A 15821-nucleotide genomic window follows, 5' to 3' on the forward strand; every position below is an offset into this window, starting at 1 on the left:
GTACTGCTCTAATTTTTCAAAAATCTCAATGGCACTGTCAAGGGGGTCCTAAAAACTTTATCAATTTTTGTTCATCACAATTTCTTTCTGATATTAAGTTTCTTGATTTTTGGAGCAATGTCTCTTCAATACTGTTTACTATATCACCTCAGAAAGTCATATACCATATACACATGTATATGTGATTTATATATATATATATTTAGAACATGCATAGATAAGTAAAATTTGTAGCTTTAAAGTGGTTTCTGTAAAATACAGCTACACACACACACACACACACAAATATTTCTTGGTTATTATATAACTAAAAATGATCCTCTGCTGTTTACACACAAGGAAAACAATGACAAAGAAAGTGAGTTAATTTTATGGCTCTAACTATTAATAACTGCTAATTAAAATCTGGTCCAGAGACAGGACTGGTGCATCAGCATCTTCTGGAAATTTAGTAGAAATTCAAATTCTTGAACTCCATCCAGACTTACAGAATCTCTGGAGGTGGGGCCCAAAAATCTGTTTTAACAAGTCCTCTCGGTAATTTCTTAAGCACAGTGAAGCTGGAGTAGCATTGCTCTAAAGAAACAAAACTTCTAAAATTTAACATTTTCTGCCTAGAAATCAATACATCTGAGCAAGAGCTAATCTGCCTCTAATTAAGACTAAGTTCATAGGCTATGTAAAAAGTGGTTTTGGTTAAAAAAAAAAAAAACAAAAAAAACAAAAAACAAAACAAAAAAACCCCACCATTTCAATGGCTTCCTTCTGTTCTTAGGATAGAGAGCAAAGCCTTCAACACAGTGTACACAGTCTTCAAATGCTGGCCTTGTCTTACTCTGCTGTTTTGTGTGTACCTGCCTTGGCTTCTCGCGACTCCAACCTTGTTTTAGTCCCAAGGGCACAAGTTGCTCTCTTGACTTGGAAGGCTTTCCCACTACTCCTTAGTCTAGCTGGTTCCTCTCTAAGAGCTCAGCTTCACTGCCACTTCCTCACAGAAGCTGTCCCTCACCTTCACCAGTCAAATTCCTTTAGCACATAGTAGGCACTTAAGTTTTGTTTAATAAACGGATGACTATTCTGTGCTGTCAAAGGTTATGTTAATACATAAGCCTGACTTGTTGATGTAATTATAGGGTTATAAGCAAAATCACTCTATAAAAGCCTAGTCCCCGGACAGAGCCTGAGGCTGTTTGTCCTCACCTTTGTATTTCCAGTAGCAATAACAGCATATGGTATACAGGAGGCTTATTTATTGAATCAATGGATGAATAAAAGTTTTGGATCATTAGTGTGTTTGGCTAAATCCAGTTATTTACTAAGCCGCAGGGAGGTAAACCTGGAGGAAGACCCCAAGGCAATCACAAAAGATTTTACATATAAATGCTTCATTAAAGAACTGTGTCAAGGGTGGCCAATATACTGATGGAGATAGCTCCTAGCACACTAAATAGTATGTAAATATTTGTTAAATTAATGGTTACCACAGCAAGCACAGATCATTTTATGCTACAATTCTGAAGAAATTTTGTGTTTACTATTCAACTAAAATGTGTCTTGAACTAGAGCTTAATAACTGTTGTACCAGTAGGAAAGGGGTATTTTCAAGGCAACTGTATAAATTAATATTAATAAACCAGGCATTTGAATGACAGTTAAGCTAATCTGTGCTTTAGGAATTTAAGAGGATAGATGTCTAAATAGGGGTTCACTACCACCTAGTTGACCAACCAGAAGAGCAGGCAAATTGAATTACCGGTACTCTAGTTATTCCTGTCAATCTTTGCCCAGCATCAACAAGAATCAATTTTCCACTTTCTGCTCCACCAAAAAAATTTCCAACTTCTAAGATTAGAAGTTGAATTTCTAAGATTAATATCCTGGGATGAAAGGTACTGTGTGGTCCAAAATGGCACTTAAACCACAAGAAGATTGCCAGCTGGCCCCATCACCTTCCAGCCACATGCCAGAAATCTGGTCAACTATGGATTATTTGATCAGCACAGGGCTTTGGTTGTAAGTCCATGCAGTACTGAGACTCCAAAACTATGCCATGCAAATGTGCAACTCACTAAACTTGCTCTCAAATTTCGCGGAAGCTCAAAAGAGTTCTAAAGGAGAAAAATAAGAATTCAAAAGGGATAGCTACAAGGAGAGCCAAGAAGACTGAAGATAAAGAAAGCCTTAAGTATACACTTTGACCTTTATGACTTTACAAAGGCAAAGAAAACAACATCAAATAAAGCAGGCAATTAAGCAGCTTTAAAATGTCTTTCTTAAAAGCTTTTCCCAAGTAAACAGCCTTCCAGAAACCTGTCATTACTACAATGCTCCCAGCTAATAAGAACACAGCCTAGCTCCAAAAAAATCCATCTGCCCCAGAGATTTCTGATAGTGTGTCCGGAATTGGTGGGTTCTTGGTCTCACTGACTTCAAGAATGAAGGCGCAGACCCTCGCTGTGAGCGTTACAGTTCTTAAAGATGGTGTGTTCGGAGTTTGTTTCTTCAGACGTTCTGATGTGTCTCGAGCTTCTTCCTTCTGGTGGCTTCGTGGTCTCGCTGTCAGGAGTGCAGCTGCAGACCTTCGTGGTGAGTGTTACAGCTTTTAAAGGCAGCGCGTCTGGAGTTGTTCGTTCTTCCCGATGGGTTCCTTGTCTCAGTGGCTTCAAGAGTGAAGCTGCAGACCTTCGTGGTGAGTGTTACAGCTCTTAATGGTAGCGTGGACCCAAAGAGTGAGCGGCAGCAAGATTTATTGCAAAGAGCAAAACAACAAAGCTTCCACAGTGGGGAAGGGGACCCAAGGGCGTTGCCGCTGGCTGGGGCAGCCTGCTTTTATTCTTATCTGGCCCCACCCACATCCTGCTGATTGGTCCATTTTACAGAGAGCTGATTGGTCCATTTTGACAGAGTGCTGATTGGTACTTTTACAATCCTTGAGCTAGACAGAGTCACAGAGTGCTAGCTAGCTAGACACAGAGTTAGCTAGATACAGAGTACCAATTGGTGTATTCACAAACTTTGAGCTAGACACAGAGTGGTGATTGGTGCATTTACAATGCTTGTGCTAGACACAGAGTCACAGAGTGCTAGTCCCCAAGTCTCCACTAGGTTAGCTAGATACAGAGTACCAAATGGTGTATTCACAAACCTTGAACTAGACACAGAGTAATGATTGGTGCAGGTACAATCCTCCAGCTAGATATATAAGTTCTCCAAGTCTCCATCTGGTTCAGGAGCCCAGTTGACTTCACCCAGTGGATCCTGCACCTGAGCTGCAGGTGGAGCTGCCCGCCAGTCCCGATTGGCACCTGCACTCCTCAGCCTTTGGGCTGTTGATGGGACTGGGCGCCACGGAGCAGGGGGCGGTGCCTGTCGGGGAGGCTCAGGCCACTGGGAGAGCCCACCACAGGGGGAGGAGCTCAGACATGGCGGGCTGCAGGTCCCGGGCTCTGCCCCCTGGGGAAGCAGCTAAGGCCGGAGGAGAATTTGAGTGTGGCGCCGGCTGGCCGGCACTGCTGGGGGACCTGGTGCAACCTCCGCAGCTGCTGGCCCGGGTGCTAAGCCTCTCACTGCCTGCCCACCGGCCGGCCGCTCCGTGTGCGGGGCCCACCAAGCCTGCGTCCGCACCTGCCGGAACTCATGCAGCCCGGGTTCCCACCCGCGCCTCTCCCTCCACACCTCTCCCGGCAAGCAGAGGGAGGAGGCTCCGGCCTCGGCCAGCTCAGAGAGGGGCTCCCACGGTGCCGTGGCGGGCTGAAGGGCTCCTCCAGCGCCCCCAGAGTGGACGCCGAGGCTGGAGGCCGAGGAGGCGCTGAGAGTGAGGGCTGCTAGCACATTGTCACCTCTCAATAGCAATGTATGTTATCATAATCAAAGGAACAGAACTGAAAGTCTAGAAATAAACCGTCAAATTTATAGTCAACTGAGTTTCAACAAGGGTGCCAAGACAATTCAATGGGGGGAAGAATAATCTTTTAGACAAATGATGCTGAGACAACTGGATATCCACCAAGCAAACAAATGAATTGGACCCATACCTCACACCACATACAAAATAAAGTGGATCTAAACTCGAGCTGAAACTATAAAACTTTTAGAAAAAAATATATGAGAATATCACAACTCTGGATGAAGCAGTGATTTCTTAGATAAAACACCAAAAGCACAAGAGAACAAATAAAAATAAATGGAAGTTCATCAAGAACAAAAACTTTTGTACTTCACAAGACACCATTAAGAAAGAGAAAGCACACAGAATGGGAGAAAACATTTGCAAATGATATGTCAATGAAAATAGATGTGTCTAATATCCAGAATACATAATATCATGTGGCATTAAAAAGACAAAGGAACCAATTTAAAAACAGACAATGGATATGAACAGACATTTCTCCAAAGAAGCTATACAAATGGCCAATAGGCACATAAAAATATGCTCAACATCATTAGCCATCAGGGAAATGCAAATTAAAATCACAGTGAGACACCACCATACACCCATTAGATGGCGAAAATAAAGACATAACAAGCACTGGCAAAAACGTGGAGAAACTGGAGTCTTTACGCAGTACTAGTAAAATTTTAAAATGGTGCAGCTGTTTTGGAAAATGGTTTGGCAGTTCCTTAAAATACTAAACCAAGAGTTAGCATATGACCCAGAAATCTCACTATTAGGTATATGCCCAAGAGAATTAAAAACCTACGTCCCACCAATATTTGTATACAAAAGTTCATCAACTGATGAATGGATGGATGAACAAAATGGGGTATATATACATACAATGGAATATTACTTGGTCATAAAAAGAAATGAAGTTTGATTCATGCTACAACATGGATACACTTTGAAGATATGCTAAGTGAAAGAAGCTAGTCACAAAAGACCATATACTATATGATACATTTATATGAAATGTCTCGAATAGGCAAATCTACAGCAATAAAAAGTAGACGTGGTTTCCTAGGACCATAGGGGGTTAAGAGGAGAGAAATGGGGAATAACTGCTACTAAGGAATTTCCTTTAGGGTGACAAATATATTTTAAAATTGACTATGGTGATGACTGTACAACTCTGAATACACTGAAAAATTAATGAATTCTATATACAGATATTTTATTATTTAATTTCAACTTTTATTTTAGACACAGGGGTACACGTGCAGGTTACATAGGCATACTGCATGGTGCTGAGGTTTGAGGTACAGACCCCACCACTAAGAGAGTGAGCACAGTACCCAACAGGTATTTTTCCTTTTAACTTTATTTTGGGTTCAGGGGTACATGCACAGGATTGTTATATAGGTAAACTTGTGTCATGGGGGTTTGCTGTATCTTTTGTCATCTAGGTACTAAGCCTAGTTAGCATCCCACAGTTATTGTTTCTGTTCCTCTCCCTCCTCCTACCCTCCAGTAGGCCCCAGTGCCAATTGTTCCCCTCTATGTGTCCATGTGTTACATTTAGCTGCCACTTAAAAGAACATGTGGTATTTGGTTTTCTCTTCCTGTGAGGTTAATGGCCTCCAGCTCCATCCATGTCCCTGCAAAGGGCATAATCTCATTCTTTTTTATGACTGCATAGTATTCCATAGTGTATATGTACCACATTTTCTTTATCCAGTTTACCATTAATGGACATTTAGGTTGACTCCATGTCTTTCCTATTGTAAATACTGCTGCAATGAACATAATGAGTGCTATATTCCTTTGGGTATATACCCAGTAATGGGATTACTAGGTCAAATGGCAGCTCTGCTTTTAGCTCTCTCAGCAATCACCACTCATTTCCACAATGGTTGAATTTACACTCCCACCAACAGTGTATAAGTGTTCCCTTTTCTCCACGACCTCATTAGCATGTTATTGTGTTACTTTTTAATAATAGCCATTCTGATTGGTATGAGATGGTATCTCATTGTGGTTTTGATTTGTATTTCTCTAAAGATCAATGATACTGAGCTTTTTTTCTTATGCTTATTGGCCACATGTGTGTCTTCTTTGGAAAAGTGTCTGTTGATGTTCTTTGGCCACTTTTTAATGTTTCTTTTTTCTTGTAAATTTGTTTACGTTCCTTATCGATGTTGGATATCAGGCCTTTGCCAGATTCACGCTTTGCAAATATCTTCTCCCCATTCTGTAGGTTGTCTGTTTATTCTGTTGATAGTTTCTTTTGCTGTACAGAAGCTCTTAATTAGATCCTATTTGTCAATTTTTGCTTTTGCTGTGATTGCTTTTGGTGTCTTCATCATGAAATCTTTGCCAGTTCCTATGACCAGAATGCTATTGCCTAGATTGTCTTCCAGGGTTTTTATAGTTTTGAGATTTACATTTAAGTGTTTAATCTGTCGTGAGTTGATTTTTGTATATGGTGTAAGGAAGGGGTCCAGCTTCAATCTTTTGCATATGGCTAGCCAGTTACCCCAGCACCATTTATTAAATAGGCAGTCCTTTCTCCATTCTTTGTTTTTGTCAGCTTTGTCAGCGATCAGGTGGTCGTAGATATGTGGCCTTATTTCTGTGCCCTCTATTCTGTTCTATTGGTTTATGTACCTGTTTTTGTACCAGTACCATGCTGTTTTGGTTACCATAGCCCTGAAATACAGCTTGAAGTCAGGTAATGTGATCCCTCCAGCTTTTTTCTTTTTGCTTAAGATGGCCTTGGCTATTTGGGCTCCTTTTTGTTTCCATATGCATTCTAAAGTTTTTTTCTAGTTCTGTGAAGAACGTCATTGGAAGTTTGGTAAGAATTTCACTGAATCTGTAAATCGCTTTGGGCAGGGTGGCCATTTTTATGATAATGATTTCTCCAATTCATGAGCATGGCATGTTTTTCCATTTGTTAGTGTCATCTCCGATTTCTTTGAGCAGTGTTTTGTAATTCTTGTTGTAGAGAGCATGCACCTCCCTGGCTAGCTGCATTCCTAGGTATTTTATTCTTTTTGTGGCAATCGTGAATGGGATTGTGTTCTTGATTTGGCTCTCAGCTTGACTGTTTTTGGTGTATACAAATGTTAATTTTTTTTTTTTTTTTTTTTGAGATGGAGTCTTTCTCTGTTTCCCAGGCTGCAGTGCAGTGCAGTGGTGTGATCTTGACTCACTGCAACCTCAGCCTCCCGGGGAGCTGGGATTACAGGCCCGTGCCACCACGCCCAGCTAATTTTTTTTTTTTTTTTTTTTTTTTTTTGGTATTTTTAGTAGAGACGGGGTTTCACCATGTTGGCCAGGCTCCTCATGAACTCCTGACCTCAAGTGATCCACCCACCTTGGCCTCTAAAGTGCTGGGATTACAGGCATGAGCCACTGCTCTTGGCCCTTCTCTCTTCTTTATTAATCTAGCTGGCCTATCATTAATTTTTTTCAAAAACACAATTCCCTGATTCGCTGATCTTTTGAATGCTTTTCTCTATCACACTCTCCTTCAGGTTGAGCTCTGATTTTGGTTGTATGTATTCTGCCATCTTTAGGGTTGGTTTGCTCTTACTTCTCTAGTTCTTTTAGTTGTGATGTTGGATTAATTTGAGATCTAACTTTTTGATGTGGGCATTCAGTGCTATAAATTTCCCTCATAACAATGCCTTAGCTGTGTCCCAGAGATTCTGGAATGTTGTATCTTTGTTCTCATTAGTTTCAAAGAACTTCTTGATTTTTGCCTTAATTTCATTATTTACTCCAAAGTTATTCTGGAGCAGGTTAATTTCCATGTAATTGTATGGTTTTTGAGGGATTTTTTTTTAGTTTTGATTTTTATTTTAATTGCACTGTGGTCTGAGAGTGTGTCTGGTAGGTTTTGGTTTATTTGCATCTGCTGATTGTTTTATGTCCGATTATGTGGTCATTTTTAGAGTATGTGTCATGTGGCAATCAGAAGAATGTATATTCTAGTGTTTTTGGGTGGAGAGTTCTGTAGAGGTCTATCAGATACATTTGGTCCAATGTTGAGTTTAGGTCCTGAATCTTTGTTAATTTTCTGCTTAGATGATCTGTCTAATACTGTCAGTAGAGTGTTAAAGTCTCTCACTGTTACTGTGTGGGAGCTTAAGTCTCTTTTTAGGTTTCTAAGAACTTGCTTTATGAATCTGGGTGCTCCTGTGTTGACTGCACATATATCGAGAATAGTTAGGTCTTCTTGTTGAATTGAACCCCTTACCTTATGTAATGCCCTTCTCTTTGTCTTTTTTGAGCTTTGTTGGTTTAAAGTCCGTTTTTTCTGAAATTAGGGTTGCAATGCCTGCATTTTTCTGATTTCCATTTGCTTGTTAGATTTTCCTCCATCCCTTTATTTTGAGCCTATGGATGTCACTGCATGTGAGATGGGTCTCTTGAAGATGGCATATCATTGGGTCTTGCTTTTTTATTCAGCATGCCACTCTATGCCTTTTTAAATGGGGCATTTAGGCTATTTACATTCAAGGTTAGTATTGATATGTGTGCATATGATCCTGCCATTGTGTTGTTAGCTGGTTATTATGCTGGCTTGTTTGTGTGGTTGCTTTATAGTGTCACTGGTGTGTGTACTTGAGTGTATTTTCCTAGTGGTGTTTTAATGGTTTTGCTTTTCCATATTTAGTGCTAGCTTCAAGATGTCTTGGAAGGTGGGTCTGGTGGTAATGAACTTGCTCAGCATTTGCTTATCTGAAAAGGATCTTCTTTCTCTTTTGCTGAGGAAGCTTAGTTTGGCTGGTTATGAAATTCTTGAAGATTTTTTTCTTTAAGAATGTCAAATATAGGTCCCCAATCTCTTCCAGTTTGCAGGGTTTCAGCTGAGAGGTCTGCTGCTAGCCTGATGGGGTTCCCTTTGTTGGTTACCTGCCTTTTCTCTCTAGCTGCCTTTAACATTCTTTTATTTTGACATTGGAAAATCTGATTATGTGTCTTGGGGAGATCTTGTGTAAAATCATGCAGGGGTTCTCTGTATTTCCTGAATTTGACTGTTGGCCTCTCTATTGAGGCTGGGGAAGCTTTCATGGATGATATCCTGAAATATGTTATCCAAGTTGTTTGCTTTCTCCCCATCCAATTCAGGGATATCAATGATTTGCAGATTTGGCCTCTTTATATAATCCCTTATTTCTTGGAGGTTTTATTCATTCTTTTTCATTCTTTCTTTTGTCTGACTCTCTTATTTCAGAGAGCCAGTCTTCAAGTTCCAAGATTCTTTCCTCAGCTTGGTCTATTCTGCTGTTAAAACTTACAATTGGGTTGTGAAATTCTTGTAGTGTTTTTCAGCTCTATCAGGTCAGTCAGATTCTTTTATGTACTGGCTATTTTATCTGTCGGCTCCTGTATTGTTTTATTGTTAATTCTTAATTTCCTTGAATTGGGTTTTGCCATTCTCCTGAATCTCGATGCTCTTCATTTCTATGCATATTCTAAATTCTATTTCTGTCATTTCAGCCAACCCAGCTAACGAGGGTTAAGAACCCTCGTTGGTGAACTAGTGCAACCGTTAGGAGGACATAAGACACTATGGCCATTTGAATTGCTGAAGTTCTTGTGTTAGCTCTTTCTCATCTCTCTGTGTGGGTGTTCCTTTAACTGCTGGGCTGTATCTAATCGAACTGGTCAGGTGGGGCACAGTGATTGTGCTGTAGTCCCAGGTCAGGTAGCCCTGTCCAGTGAGGAGAAGTGAGGACCGGGATCTACATAGAGAACTGTCCGACCACTTTTCTGTGACATGAGTGCTGTGCTGGGGGTTTCAGACCAGCCTTCAGTCCCATGTACTCTCCAGAGCCTGGAAACAGCAAAGGTGAGGGTTGCAAGACAGGAAAGATGGAAACCCCAGCTGAGCTCTTGTCCCAGGTTGCTGCAGAACTGCTACTGGCTCCAAAGCCCCAGTGAGGGGAGGCTGGAAACCCAGGCCTGGAGGACTTGCCCAGTGAGGAGATACGGGAGTGGGGACCCATGTAAGAAAGTCTGGCCACTTTTCCATGACTGCTGCAGCAAACTAGGGGCCTGCTCTGGTCCCCAGTCACCAGTTCCTGAGTGGGTGGTTCTCCTGCTTTGTTTTTTCCATTCTCTGTGAGTAGAGTTATTTTCTTGATGAATCCTAGTGTGTGTACCTGGGTGTTCCAGTTGAAGTGCTACATTTACTTGCCCCTTCTATTTCTTTCCATGAAGGCGGCACACACTAGCTGTTTCCAGTTGTTCACCTTGGCCAGCCCCCCTGAATTGTGTATTTTAAATAGGGGAATTGTATGGTGTGTGAATTATAACTTAATAAGACTGTTATAAAATAAAAAGAAGCTATCGTAGAGTAACAACGTCCTTTCATAGGTAGCATATCTGCATTGATGGGTGAAATAAAGCCTAGTAAAAGAGCCCGGGCTGGCAGTTTGTTCATTTATTCATTCAGCATATATTTAATAAGCATGTATTATGACCAGTTGTTATTCTAGGCACCAGAGATAAAACAAACAACTACCAGATAAAAATTCCTTCTTATAGGGAATATACCCTCTGGGTGGAGTGGGGGGAGGTAGAAGAAAATAGATAATGTTAGTAAGAAAAAAATACTGTGTTAGAATGTGTATTGTACTTTAGAAAAATAATGAGAACAAGGAAGTTTTAAAAAGTTAGGGAGTTACAATTTTAAGTACAGTGGTCAGATCAGGCATCATTGTGAAGATGACATTTAAGTAAAATTCTAACATAGGTGAGGGAGTGAGGTGTGAGGTATTTGAGTCTGAGAATAGGCGGTGGGAATCAAAGGCCCTGTGTGGAAATGTGCTCAGCATGTTTGAGGCCACAGTAGACAAGTAAAAGATGAAGTCAGATAAGTAATGGGAAGCTGAATGCTAGAGCATCTTGGAGATAAGGATAGTTGGTAGAGTGAGATGAAACTCAATTTAGTAAGATCACACTGATCACTGAATTCAGAGTAGACTGAAGGGGAGAGAGGGCAAAAACAAAGGTAAGAAATTTATTGCCATAATTGATGTAAAAGTTGGAACCTGAAATAGAGTGGTAGTAGTAGAGCTGTTAAGATGTAGTCAGATTCTGGTATATGTACATACATATTAGAAGAACTGGCAGGTGAATATGAAGTTTGAGAAAAAAAGAGGAGTCAAAGATACACTAAATTTTCTGGACTGAGCAACTTAAAAGATGAACTTTTAACTTACATGTGAAGTGCTTAGATTATAATAAATACTGAGAAAACACTTATCTTGCTGGATCCACTTTAATGTGTCCTATAATACCAGAAAAATCAAATATGTTCAAAGTACAGGGCAGTATATAATTTACATTTCTTTTTCCTCGCTCTGTCACCCAGGCTAGAGTGCAGTGGCAAGATCCTAGCTCACTGCAGCCTCAAGTTCCTGGTCTCAAGCAATCCTCCCACCTCAGCCTCCCAAGTAGCTAAAACTACAGGCGTGTGCCACCACACCCAACTAATTATTTAAATTGTTGGTAAAGATGGGGGTCTCACTACGTGGCTGGTCTGGAACTCCCAGCCTCAAGTGATCCTCCCACCTCAGCCTCCCAAAGTGTTGAGGAGACATGTGTGAGCCACTGTGCCTGGTATGTGCTACATTTTAAACTGACAGCCTCTGCATAGAATTTTACTCTGGTAATTTTAATCAACCAATACATACAAATGACAGTAACACATTACTGCACAAAGTATCACATATATGGTACACTTCATTTGGGTGTTGTGGATAACAGCGATGGCAGTAGTAAACAGAATGCCCTCAGGGATTCTGCTGAAGCAAACTGGCATTCCCTCTTTTTCTGTGTAGCCCCCCAAAGAGCATCTTCAGTGTTGAATATACGCTAGTCTTCACAGTAGAGTTTAACCCAAAGGAAGTGTAACCATAGTATCTATAAGAAGAGTTTCTATCCTTCCCCATTACCTGCCTTCCCTAATCCTAGAGGGCTGTCCAGGAGGCAGATCTCAGATGGGGCTCTGAAGGCAGGATAATGTGATTATAAGAAAGAGCAGGAGAGAATACAAAAGTGACGGCAAGCCAATCATCAAGAACAGTCTGAGGAATGTCAGGTGTTCTGAAGACACCAATATCAGATTTTCTAAGACAACCGCAAACTTAGCTATATTATCTGCCATAACTGTTACATACGTTTTTTTAAAAAAATTAAGTACAATTAAAAACAATTTCAACACATAATAACTGCAAAGGGTAGAGAACTTTTTAACTGTTGCATGAAATATTTAAACCTGAAATCTTATGTTGCCCCATATATAATACCATGAAAATATATTTTATGTTAACAAATGAATCAAAAAATATCAGCACATTGGTTACTATCATAGAAATATTTTTGATTGACAGTGTTGGCTATTTCTGAGATTGTAGGGTTGCAAAATATATTTATTTAGATTTTCCTTCAATTAATACTGTTTTGTGTTCTTGACTGAATTGGAAAAAGACCCTCAGTAGCGTCAGTAGCCATCACTTACCACAATATAGTTGGTATGTAACCAACTATATTTGCTGTAAACATTTTCGCACAGTTGAACTCAAGTGCCTATATTTATTCTAACTCAAGTAAGTGGCCAGGCACGGTGGCTCATGTCTGTAATCCCAGCACTTTGGGAGGCCGAGGCAGGCGGATCACGAGGTCAGGAGATCGAAACCATCCTGGCTAACATGTTGAAACCCTGTCTCTACCAAAAAAAAAAAAAAAATACAAAAAATTAGCCAGGTGTGGTGGCGCGTGCCTGTAGTCCCAGCTACTTGGGAGGCTGGGGCAGGAGAATCACTTGAACCCAGGAGGCGGAGGTTGCAGTGAGCTGAGATAGCACCAATGCACTCCAGCCCAGGTGACAGAGCAAGACTGTCTCAAAAAAGAAAGCTTAGAAGTACTATTCCTAAGTTACTGTATTATTTACTAGAAATAAGAAAATACAGGCAGAAACAAGAAAATGTACACCTATACATTCTTCTCTCTTATGTGATCTAAAATTCTTGAAATAATCAATTTCCCAGAGCCTTAAACAATATGTAGTCTTGCTTTCATAGTTTTCATCTTGTCAACAGCCTTGCATCGTAGATATATGAACAGCTACTCTGTTCGGGTGCTAAACGATATAGGATAAGCCTGGTCTTTGGCTAAATTCTCCTGACAATATTATTGTGTGGTCCTAAGACTAATTCCTTGCTTCTATTATAGGAATCTGCACTGGTTTTTAGCATCTGCAATTCTGTTAAGAGGAATTCACATATATAGTATAGTACAACATAATTGATAGTGATTCAGAGCCAATTAACATTTACTAAGTAATAGACACTATACTAGGTATTTTACCTCTTCTCTCCTTTTATGTACTGAGAGTGGAGCCTAAACCTCATGTTTCTTTTAGGAATATAACAATGTCATCTATGAAGGCAGAGTCCACAGTAGAAGCCTGGAAAAAATTTTCTCAGACGAAAATAATTAATGCTTTCTTATGGATAATATAAAGCATAGCTCAGTTGCCTAAGCAATAAACTATGTAGTCAAACAGGCTATAAGCTACACATGGTTAACTGGATCAAATCAAACTCCTTACCTAAATCTCCATACACTAAAAAATGAATACAAAACATTAAAATGTAGCATAATTATTTTGTGACCTACATAGTATCTAGGAAGCTAATAAATACATTTGTATTTACCAACAGTGAAGGATAGAGTCACTGTATAGCACAAGACAGCACAAACATATATGTAGTCTGTTCTCAGCACTCCTAATATGCCAAAAAAAATTAAACATATAGAAAACATTAAAATCATTAAGATGCTCTTCAGGTTTACCTATCAGCTTGGAATAAACTCTATCCTGTAATGTGAATTGCCTCTTTGGGTTAACACCATCTTAACAGATTGTTTAAATTTTCTTTCTCTGCAAAATTGGTAACACTTTGTTCATCAGCACCTTTGTTCTACAAATTCACACCAAACTACAAATATTCTTCTGCATGTTAATTATATTATACACACAAACATTATACATACTCATTTGTGTGGAAACAAAAGCATATCTAAAGATAGGAATGTAAACTGAAACTTCATTAATAAAATCTTACTAAGTTTAACAGTATCAGAGTTTTAAAATGTTTGCCACATACAGGAACCGAAATTTGGAAACCAATATAAAAATAACAAATAGGAACCTAGCCAACTGTAGTACTGGAAACAAAACAGATTCTATAAAATTACTGTACAGTTAAGAAGGCAAACAATCTAAGGAATTCACACTCTATTTTCAAAGCCGAAAACATTCCATGCAGGAAAAAAATAACCAGTTACAGAAATTTGGACTCTGCTAGAAAGGAATTATCTAGTCAGCCCTATGTTTCATTTGCAAACTGATATAATCTGATGTAAGAATGAAAAAATGGCAAATATTTGCAAAAATGATGTGGTTAAAAAATGCAGCAAATATTTTTTATACTATTGGTGTTAATTTTAAAAATAATCCATCATATAGCAACGATAATCTTGTTAAATGGGAATATTTTCCAGGCTCAGCTGTTTACAAGTCTTAAGTGCACTGTCATCAGATTCTAAGGGGTGGCAGACAATGAATGAACATGTGTTGATGAGTTCCAATTAGGAAGTATGTTAATATCAACATTATTTCACATGAAATTTTAAACTATTTACTATTTCTCCCCTCCAAAATAAAGGCAAACTTTAGACTGACCACTACAAAATTCTGAGTTGGTGAAATCTAAAGTAGTCAGATTTAGTATTATGTTTTAAGTGACAATTTCATGTTCTCCAAAAAGAATACCAGGATCACCACTTTCCAATCATGCATGTAAACACACACACACACACACACACACCCCAATTATGGTACATATGAACAAATGCTATCTTGAAGGACTTGAAGCTTTCAATGCAAATGTATATATTTCTTCTGAGTTCACTGTTTTATAACTACAACTTTAAAAAATCATCACCCAGAACCATTCTAGAAATGTCCAGTTCCTTCTAGAAACTGGTCATTGTTGAACAGATTCAAAAATAGAAATTTAGATCATCTATAAAATTCATCTTATTTTTTCAATTCCAGTGACAACTGCTGTTTTTAAATCTACTTTTCAGAATAAAATGTCAGGAGCATTTATTATTATTATTATTTTGGGGCAGAGTTTCATTCTTGCTGCCCAGGTTGGAGTGCAGTAATGCAATCTCGGCTCACTGCAACCTCTGCCTTCCGGGTACAATCGATTCTCCTGCCTCAGCCTCCTGAGTAGCTGGGATTACAGGAACCCACCACCATGCCCGGCTAATTTTTTATATTTTTAGTAAAGACAGGTTTTCATCATGTTGGCCAGGCTGGTCTCAAACTACTGACCTCAGGTGATCCACCTGCCTCAGCCTCCCAAAGTGCTGGGATACAAGCATGAGTCACCACAGCTGGCCACATTTATTATTACACTAAATTAAAAGATCCAAGTTACCTGAGTCTGGACCTTAATGTGGTAGGTTCTGCCTCACTCAGTAACACCAGCAGTAACTCAGGAATTTTTATAGAACTTCTAAACAGGGATTGCCAATATAAATGTCCAAGATACCACAAAGGTCCACATACATCTTCAGATTTTCAGAAAGTCTGGCCGCAGTAGATGAAAACCGATTAACAGTATTTATGATAGTTCACTGGAGAATAGATTATTAGAGAGCATACCTATTATGAGGACCATAGATGTGGCTGTTTGTATAAGGAAGTATTTAGTGGCTGCTTCTGTGGAATGGTTGAAATTGGTTGAGATTATGCTACTTTAGAGTAGAAATATTAGTCCTCTCACAGTTGTTGGAAGTCTTGATTCATATTTCTACATATCAAATTGCTTGAGGAAATGGGAACTTT

The 15821-nt window shown here is 39.4% G+C and overlaps 1 protein-coding gene across 2 annotated transcripts in view; it reads right to left on the bottom strand.

The window, feature by feature from the left end:
- Positions 1-15821, bottom strand: part of DCBLD2 (discoidin, CUB and LCCL domain containing 2) — a 91443-nt gene that overhangs the window by 27311 nt on the left and 48311 nt on the right. The window lies entirely within an intron of this gene.

This window comes from Theropithecus gelada, chromosome 2 (genome assembly GCF_003255815.1).
Source record: "Theropithecus gelada isolate Dixy chromosome 2, Tgel_1.0, whole genome shotgun sequence".
NCBI lineage: Eukaryota > Metazoa > Chordata > Mammalia > Primates > Cercopithecidae > Theropithecus > Theropithecus gelada.